Source organism: Cryptomeria japonica, chromosome 4 (assembly GCF_030272615.1).
Source record: "Cryptomeria japonica chromosome 4, Sugi_1.0, whole genome shotgun sequence".
NCBI classification, from domain to species: domain Eukaryota; kingdom Viridiplantae; phylum Streptophyta; class Pinopsida; order Cupressales; family Cupressaceae; genus Cryptomeria; species Cryptomeria japonica.
Genome location: NC_081408.1, coordinates 248957607 through 248968059, shown reverse-complemented (window position 1 = coordinate 248968059; position 10453 = coordinate 248957607).

Genomic DNA, 10453 nt, shown 5'->3' with positions numbered 1-10453 from the left:
AGCAAGCAAGAAGGAGCAAATTGGTGTTGAAGATGATCGTTCCTATGAGATGCCACAACAACAAGAAAGATCAACTATCAAAGAAGAGAACCCCACTGTGAGAATTTCAGAATATAGAAATGGGGTTGAGCACCATGATGTTTTGATAAATGAAGAAATAGATGGGATGCTTGGTATGCGTAATGATGATGTGCTTCTTTCACAAAGTAAAGTAGGTATTCTTGTGAGAGAAGATTTCATGCTTAATAAAATAGCTTGCTTTGCTGAAATATGTCATGATACTATAGATTTTGTAAAAAATGACGATCTTGGTATCATTTATTTTGAAGATTATGTAGTTTCCCTTGAGGAGGTTTCTAGACATCATTTCTTTCAGCCCGAAATTGAAAATCATTTGGGAAATGATATGCAAAAGGCCCAAGGAAAATCAGAAATTTATGATGAAGAATGGCTTTTTGGGGGTGGATGGTTATTCAAGAAAGTTTTGCATGTTACTAATATGATTTATAACATTAATGAAGTCATCAGATGGCAGTTTTTAAGGACTACACCGAAGAGGCATCGTCAATTGCTCCGTAAAGGCTCCTATTTCTCTCAGCCAGTCAATGGCTTTGTGTAAGTTCTTGCTTCTGGTTATTGTGGTAGGAGTTTTTCCTACTTATGTACATATTGTATATATCTTTGGTGTGTGTAACATTAGTTCAAATAATGCCCAAGCTTTGGGCCTGCCACTTGTCTGGATGGTTTGTTGTTTTGGCTTTCCTTGTTTTCAGTTTTAGTTTGTTAGTTTAGCCCTGCTCCCCTCCACCCACATTGCAAGTAGTTTCCCTTCCACTCTTTATGACTTTGTTGCCCAATGGTGCTAGGCACTTGTCTTTTCAACCAAAGATTCAAAGTTTTTTGCATTCTTCTTCGCAAAATGCAATCCCTAGTCAGAGCCAATGTTACCTTGTCATTCGTCCCTCATAACAAGAGTGAGTCACCTTGCAAAAATTTTAGTTGAGTCTTTGTCTTGTTAAAAATTCGTTGGTTCAATCCCTTATCTACTTGTAAATCATTTTTTTAGAACCTTAACATTAAGGTTCAATGGTCTGTTGAACCTCTTGAACCCCTTGAACCATCTTGAACAGAGTTCGTAGTGTTCATTTAGGTACCGCAGGTTCTAAGTTGTGTCTAAGACATTTTCGGGCTAACATTCACTTAAGTGTTGTGCAAGTGATATGTCATATATTGTTCAAACAGTTCAGGGAAGTTCAAATAGTTCATTCAGTTCAATCGAGTTCATTCAGTTCAATTGGGTTCACTCAGTTCAAGCAGGTTCATTCAGTTCAATCAGGTTCAAAAGTTCAGTTGGGTTCAAAATGGTTCAAAGTAGTTCAACAGGTTCCAAAAGTTCAAGCAGTTCAGGAATGTTCAACATGTTCAATGAAGTTCAAAGGTTCAATGCACAACCAAAATGGAGAGACAAAGCAATCAGTGGACAAATTTGGTCAACCAACAAAAGTTTGGAAGAGGAATTTGATTCACCATTTACATAGGCAGCAATTGATTATTTTTCCTAGAGGATTGTGAAAGAATTAGCACGAAGAATGTTTATAAATTTCAATGCAGCCTATAAATACAAATTTTCTGAGATAGAAAAATCAGTCTCTGTGCAGGGGGTATATATCTCTCACCTCAATCATTAGATCAAGCTGGATTTTGGATATGTTTTATGAAACCTATTTTTACAAGTTCTCACCAAAGGAATTATGGAAATTCAATCTGGTCTGCAAGATACACTTAACAGAATACAAGTGTAGAACAAAGAACATGTTCTGATTTTTGTGACAGAAAAACCATCATGTTGCAGGGGGTATATCTTTTGATTCCACCATTGGATTTTTCTCATTTTTTGATACGTTGTGCACAGACAAGTTGCGCATGTTTTCACTGAAGAGATTAACTTAACTATATCTCCTTCAAAAGATATGATGGACTGAGCGCGGGTTTGTCCAAAGTGACCAACAACAACCAAGTTTACTGTTCTCAAATATTAACTAAGCACGGCTTATATTTGTAACGGTGGAGCCCATAGTTAATTCATAAATATTATGTATTTTGAGTTATAATGTTTTTAGATTAAAACATTATGATTAAATATTAGATTGAAGCCAAGAAAGTGTGGAAGGAATGAAGACAATTATTTATATCCAGCTGTCAACATATGATATGCCAGGATTCAGTTTTTGGTAACTGAAAGTGTCTCACCAAGGGGAAAAGAGGGATAGTAGCCAAAGGAAAGGAGGGGAGATTGTCTACAGGATTGAATGGTCTTTGAGCCATGTTTTTGGCATTTGTAAAAAGAAGAGAGCTGATGTTAAATCTTTGAGTTTAAGTATGTTTTCTTGGATTGGAGATGATCTTTGAGTTGTCCCAATCATTTCAGATGCTATCCTGTTCATTTGAAATGTGTATGCGTTTGTTAAAATCTTTGAATTTTAATTACTCATATATCTGAAATGAAATGTCAATCTTTCTTTTGTTTCCTTGAAGTTGGAAGATTAGACAAATGGCCTTTGTGCCTTTCATTTAGTTTTCTTTAAACTCATTAAATCTGTAATCACATTCATCTTATGTTAATGGATGAATGTTAGTTTACCTTCTTTGTCTTTGGGTTAAAGGCATAGCAAGTTATTTGATTCTTTGCAAATCATTCGAAGGTAGCTGCGACTTGGAAAATAAGCAGAGAGCACTTGTATATAATTGTGGCAAGTGACTCAACTGTTGTGTTGCAAGTTTGTCTTTCAGCCTTGGGTGTTTAGGAGTCATTTTGTGCGGGTGTTTTGAGAAGACAAATCTGTTCACTAACAAGAAACTACTAGATGTTGGTTTCATCCGACCAATTGACTATGCACAGTGGATCTCTAACATAGTACCTATTTCAAAACCTGACAAAACTATCAGGATATGCACTAACTTCAGAGATCTGAATAAGGCTTGTCTGAAGGATGATTTTTCTTTACCCAACATCGACACAATTGTAGATCTAACAGTTGGACATGCCATGTTATCACTAATGGATGGTTTCTCAAGCTATAATCAAATCACAATAGCACCAGAAGACCAAGATAAAATAGCATTTACATGTCCATGGGGTACCTATTGTTGGAATGTCATGCCTTTTGGCTTAAAGAATGCAAGAACGACCTATCAATGAGCAATGACCACAACATTTCATGATATGATACACACATTCATGGAAGACTGTGTAGATGACTTGTTAGCCAAATCATTTACAAGAGAAGGACATCTGAAGATTCTAGATAAAATATTTCAAAGGCTAGGACAATTCAATGTGTGACTAAATCCAAAAAAGTGTGTCTTCGGTGTAACATTCGACAAACTCTTGGGGTACATAGTATAAAAAAGGGCATCAAGGTAGATCCTACAAAAGTACAAGAAATCATGGAAATACTACCTCCTAGAAATATCAGTCAGCTAAGATCTTTACAGGGACAACTACAATCCATCAGAAGATTCATTGCTCAACTAGCTGACAAGTGCCTCCCTTTTACTCACCTACTCCACAAAAATGTTCCTTTCAGAAGGGAGGACAAATGTGCATAATCATTCCACCAATTAAAGTAGTACCTAATGAATCCACCCATATTGGTGCCACTAATAGCTAGTAATCCTCTACTTCTCTACATATCCACCACAAAGGTATCTTTAGGAGCTTTGTTAGCACAAGAAGATTCAACGGGGAAAAAAGAGCAATTTACTACATCAACAGAACATTGAATGGATATGAGCTCAATTATACCTTCATTGAAAAGGCTTTTTTGGTCATGGTATTCACTTCCCAAAAGTTTCAACACTATATGCTAGCTCACACAATCAAGCTAATAGCAAAAATAAACCCATCAAAGTATCTACTCAACAAAGCTTCTTTAACAGGAAGACTAGCTAAATGGGTGATGATTTTGAGTGAGTTTGACATTCAGTATACAAAAAAAAGAGAAATCAAAGGTCAAGCTATAGCCGATTAGTTAGCAAAAGCACCATTACGAGACAATCATCCAATGCATGTTGAATTTCCAGACATAGATGTCTTGCCAGTCACAACACAATCATGGGTTTTGCACTTTGATGGATCAAGTGTTGACATCCTATTCATCGCTCCATAAGGACACACCATCCCAAGATCTTATAGATTAATGTTCCCTTGTACAAATAACATAGCTAAGCATGAAGCCTTGGTCATAGGAATCAAGTTCGTAGTATAATGGAAGATCACAGAGTTACAGGTCTATGGAAAGTCCCAATTAGTCATCAATCAGGTAAATGATGTTGTAGTATGTTGGATTTGGTTGTTCATTGTTGTTGTTAGGATATGTTGTTGTCATTGATGTCAACATATTCCTATGGGTTATTCTGGTGTGTTTGGGAAGATTTTCTGAACCGATGTTTTGGTAGTTTGGTTTTGCTAATCACTGATTTGCAGGTACCGATATTCCCTCCAGTATATTCTGGTATGATCAGATCTTGTACTGAGACTTTTGGATATTGTTTCAGATGATCTTGTGTATCTTAATTTTATATGGTTTGTGATTTGGTGACCAGCAATTTATCTTTCTTCGTGACAGTTGGTGATCGGTTGTGTTCTTGAGCTTTGAGACATTGACCAATGAAGATTTGAAAAGAGGTGTTGGTGCAACTATTCTGGATGATTCTAACACATTTTTTTGGTGTTTCCTAATTGTGTCCTATTTTTTTTGGCAATATTCATTGATTGTTGTGCGAGTTTTGGTGATTTCTATGAACTGATGATAATTTTCGTGTTATATTGTATTTCTGGTGGTGTAGCATGTTGCGGTTGATCTTGGCATGATTTTCGGTGGTGTTGCACATTTGGGAATTTGGATTAGGTCCATGTCATGCAATGTAAATCATAATATTGGTCTGGTGGTCGATCTTTGTATCGTGCAATGTAATTTCTGTAATTATGTGTTGAGGGTTGAGGGTTTAGCCGACCTTGCTATCAAGGTTGATGATTTGTATATATAGGTGATATACTTATGTAATTTAGGTGTCGGTATTATGTCTGCATTATCAGAGAGAGTTGTATGTGTGAAAAAAGATCTATCATTTGGTGAAGTTTTATGGTGAGATTGGTGTTGCAGAGCAGATAATTGTGCTTAACCGGAATTGTCATCAGGCATTTGTAGATGCTATCATTGCAGTTTATTTCTTCCGCATTGTAGTCCAAATCATCTTGTAAGTCAGTGAGACTTCCCTGAGGGTTGTAGCCTTCTGAGAAAATATCTTTTGAGCAGTGATCTCTAGGCAGTGTGCCTGAATGCATATGCATTCCCCATTTTATTATTTTCACATACTATTGCAGAGTATCATTTTAATGTGGGTAGGTTCCCACCATGGTTTTTCCCTTGACCAGGTTTTCCATGTCAAAATCTTGGTGTTGTGTGTTGTGTAGTTAATTTGCTTATTTATTTGTTGTTGCAGTTAATATGTTTATATTTTGGAGTTTGATTATCTGATTTCCAGTGAAGATTGATTCACCCCCCCTCCTAGTCTTCCTTCTTGATTGATGCTTTAAAATGATGACTATCAAACAAAGGATGACAAGTTGATGTCATACAAAATAATGGTGGATGACTTCAAGAAATACTTTGTGGGTATCAAATTCGAACAGATTCCCAAGATGGATAACAAAGCTGCAGATGCCATGACAACCATTGCCTCGCTCCTACAATTACTAGAAAAACATAATCGTTATGAGTTCCTAGTGGAGCAATTATTTTTCCTTGCCCATGACAATCCTGAATCCCAAGTCATATGCCACCTAGTCAGTTCTAACTCACCTCTCTACAGGAAAATCTATGCCTACCTAAAGGATAATACCCTTTTGCCCGATCTATCTAGAAACCAGAAATGCAACTTTATATGTCAAGCATCTCGTTATACCCTAATTGTTGATACACTTTATAGATGAGGTCTCGATGGTACTCTCCTTCGGTGTCTTGATCATAAAAACCACCTTACAAGAACTTCACGAAGGTATTTGTGGAACACATTCTAGTGGCCCTACTCTAACCAAGAAACTTCTAAGGATGGGGTATTATTGGCCGACCATGGAAAATGAATCCTACAAATTTGTCATAAAATGCCCAAAATGCCAAATTTATGGCAATCTTATACATGCATCGGCATAGGAATTGCAACCATTCACTACATCATGGTCTTTTTGTCAGTGGGGACTTGACCTCATGGGTAAGATTCATCCCTCCTCATCCAATGGATACAAGTTCATAATCACGACAACTAAATATTTTATAAAATGGATTGAAGTTGTTCCATTGACTACTATTACTGGTAAGCAAATATCTTCCTTCATCCCGAACTATCTTATTTGTCGGTATGGCATCCCTAGCTCCATTATCACCAATAATGGTAGACCCTTCAAAAATCAAGATGTATAAGAGCTTTGTGAAAGATTCCATATCCAACACTGCTTCTCCACACCTTATTATCCTTAGGGGAATGGCCAAGCAGAGGCTTCAAACAAAACCATTCTGAAAAATTCTAAACAAAATAGTGAATGATGCTAGTCGTGATTGGCATATTCAATTGAATCCCACTTTGTGGGCATACCAAACCAGCATCCACACACCAAGAAGAGCCACACCATACTCACTTATATATGGATAAGAGGCCATCTTACCCATTCAGGTCAAAATACCTTCACTCAGAGTACCACTGAAAGGACTCATTCCAAATGAAGAGTATAGGGTAAACTAACTACAATAATTAGAGTTGTTGGATGAACGTCATCAACATGCTTTTAATCACCTCAAAGCATACCAACAACACATGTGTAGGAGCCACAACCATAGATTAAAACCAAGGGCATTTCAAATCAGTGACTTGGTATTGAAGGAAAATCCCTGCAATGAACAAGATCGAGAAAAGAAAGGCAAGTTTGAACCAAATTGGTTGGGTCCTTTCGTCATCATATCAGCTTATGGATCAGGTGCATATCAGTTATCTACATTAGAAGTATATTTTTTTGATGAACCTATCAACATTATTCATCTCAAGAGGTTCCACACCTAAGTTGTCCAATGGATGGAAAAGCAAAAAATTAAAAAAAAGAAGAGAAAAATCATGAAAAATACAAAAAAATTATAAAAATCAAAAGAGAAATAAAAGAAAGTAGTGAAAACCTAGCAATAGGCACTATTTGTGATAGATTTGACACAACTCTTTAACACAGTTCAATCTTGGACACACTTAGCATAGTCACTATCATTCATTGTCTACAATAGTTTACCTATATAATATCTCACCATGGCTTGGTAATTAGTGTATATATCCATATCGATAGTTGTGTCTGGGGCTAGGGGAAAAAAGAATCCTAACCTTACTGGGGGCAATTTACATTTTGGATTTCAAACAAGCAACAACCTCATGAACAGAGACATATCTCACAAACAAGATCATGAAACTAGATGACAAACATCAAAACATTCGAATTCACACATAATACAATGCGGAACAATTGAAAACACTTTTCAAACTAATCAATCTCAACTTCCAGATTGGTACAGAATGACACATGATGGATGATCTATTCTGAGTCATAGTTTGATTACCTTAGCATAAGATTTGACTGTTTGTATTTTGATTTTTGGATTATCAGATCTCTGGAGTGACTCAAGGATGTCTTGAACTAGAGAAGAAAGGAGGGAGTCCGATATTTTCTTTGTTTTCTACCTGTGAGTCAATCATTAGTATTGTGCAAATTTGTCCCAATACATGATTGGAAACATATCATTAAGGATATTTCGCATTTGTATATACTCACTGGTGGACTCTTGTCTATTTTACGCAAATGGCACTCAGGTCATCTTGGTTCACGTATACCTCGACGCTTGTGTTATTTCGCAATATCAAAATCCATGTAAGTTGTACTCAGGTCATCATGGTTCAATTATACTATCGATGTTTTTATTATCTTTCAACATTTTAAAAGCTCAATGATGATAAAAAGGAACAAACAATTGACTGAAGGAATGACAACATGGCACAATTAGACTTGCAACGATCATTATCATTAGTACATTTAGTTACATTCATTATCATTAGTGCATTTAATTGCTTAAAAATTGCACTTAGTTGCATTAATATAGATTGTATATCATTATCTTGGCATTTAGTTGCATATCATTTTTATCTTTGAATTTAGTTGCATATTATTTTAAACATTAAAGTCATTGCATATCATTTCAAATCATTGCATTTAACATATCGTATCATTAATAGCATTGCATTTTATTCCATACCATATAGATTGCATTTATCATTCATAAACACTTATCCATTATCATTTTAGCCACATATGCATTCACTCGCATAAATGCACATCCATCATCATATTAGTACACAAACATCATTTATCCATAACATTAAGGGAATTTGCATCATAATGTCATCACATCAAAACATATAAGCATTCATCCATAGGAAAATACATCACATTGTGCATCATCATAAATACATCATAAACTCATCATATAAAGACATATCACCTTCAAAACATATAGATCACATCATAATAAAATCACTTATTAAATAGAAAGAACACACACATTAAACACCATTTGCATCCATAACCATAAAAAATCCTTTAGACATGCACATAAAACATCTAAAAATCATCACTATATACATCAGATCATGCATCATCATACATATATTAAAAAGACCATGTATGATCATCATCAAATTAGTCACAACATCATATGCATTCATGAACAAGAATCATCACATATAGACATTTTTAATCATATAAATAGAAATAATGACATTCATAAGCATTATCATATAAACACACATCATCATGTATAAGCATCACATGTTGAACCAAGAAAAATCGTTGTCTCATCTTATATAAATCTCAAATCAAAGTCAAGTATACAAATGATATCATGTCTCTATATGAGATGCATCAAAAAGAATAATCTATATCACAAATGGTACAATCAGGCATGACTACCTCCAGATGCAAAAGGTCTCGCAGCACTAGTATCACCACCAGATGTCCCTACCCTAGGATCTCTGCCAGGTGGGTCTCATCATGTGATTTAATTTTCTATGCAAGTCGGTAATTGATAGAGATCCTACAAATTAAAGCCCTGTCAGTCTTGAAAGGCATGGGCCTACTTATGTTCAGAAGTGGACTAGACTTAAGCTCGCTACCATTGCAAGCATGGGTTTGTTGCCCTAGATCTGATTTGCTTAAGATAAAGATGAATCAATACCCCTGTCGCTACAATGTTGCTTCAATAAATTTGATTTGATAGCCAACTGGAGATTTGATTGTGTTCAAATATGTTGAACACACCATAGTATGAGGGGAATCTATCCTTAAATTTATTCAATCACAAACACTTATCAAGTATCATTAACCAACTAAAAACCAAACATATGAACATCATAATTTTATATGGAAAACCCAATGTTACAAAAACCATAGTGAGAATCACACAATATAAATAATTGAATACAGTGTTTAAGACACAAGGCCAAGGAATCTCATTGCTTCTGATTTGGACTTACAAGGTAAGGTGAACAACCTTAGGGCAATATACAATGGACTTACATTACTAAGATGCGTGATCCTGATAGGATAGATCTTGATCATAGACACAACACAAACTAATATTCACACTTTTGCATTGACACATATATTTCTATATCATTCTCAATCAACCATAACCCATAGCTCTCTAGTGGCCCACTCAAACTTTGAAAACTATTTGGTTGCATTGCTCTTGAGTAGATGGAAGAAGAAGTTCTTGAGCTTGGTATGATTTTTATTCGAAAGGGTCCAAATATGAGAAACTTGAATGCGTCTATTCTGACTCCAAAACAACAGTATAGATTGACTAACACACGTGTTACTTGCGCGTTTTACACCGTCGATTTTGCAATTAATGGCTGCGATTGACTAACCTATCGCTAACATGTTGTACGAAAGATCCGTTTTGAAGCCATAATAGACGCAGCCCCAATAGCCACTATTAAATTTGTGTTAGGCATTTAGACATCCATCAAGATGTTGTTCTTTTCCACTTTACTCGCATCAAAGACTATAGGAAAGCTCTTGGCATACAATAGAATTATGACGTGGGGATTGAGAAACAAAGGCGGTCCTAGCGGTTCACTCTAAATATAGTGCTCTTATATTTCTCAATACGCCTTTTTGAAGAAACCATCTACCCTTCCTTCATAAAATAGCCCAAGCGATCCACAATGGCTCCAATGATAGGAAAGTCGTAGCTTCCAGGGACCTCTTTTACTCCATTACTCGAATAGGCCATGCTCGATCTCTTCTTAACTCTCAATTCAAACAATAATAACTTTGGATTCTGAATGCGATAACCTGAAA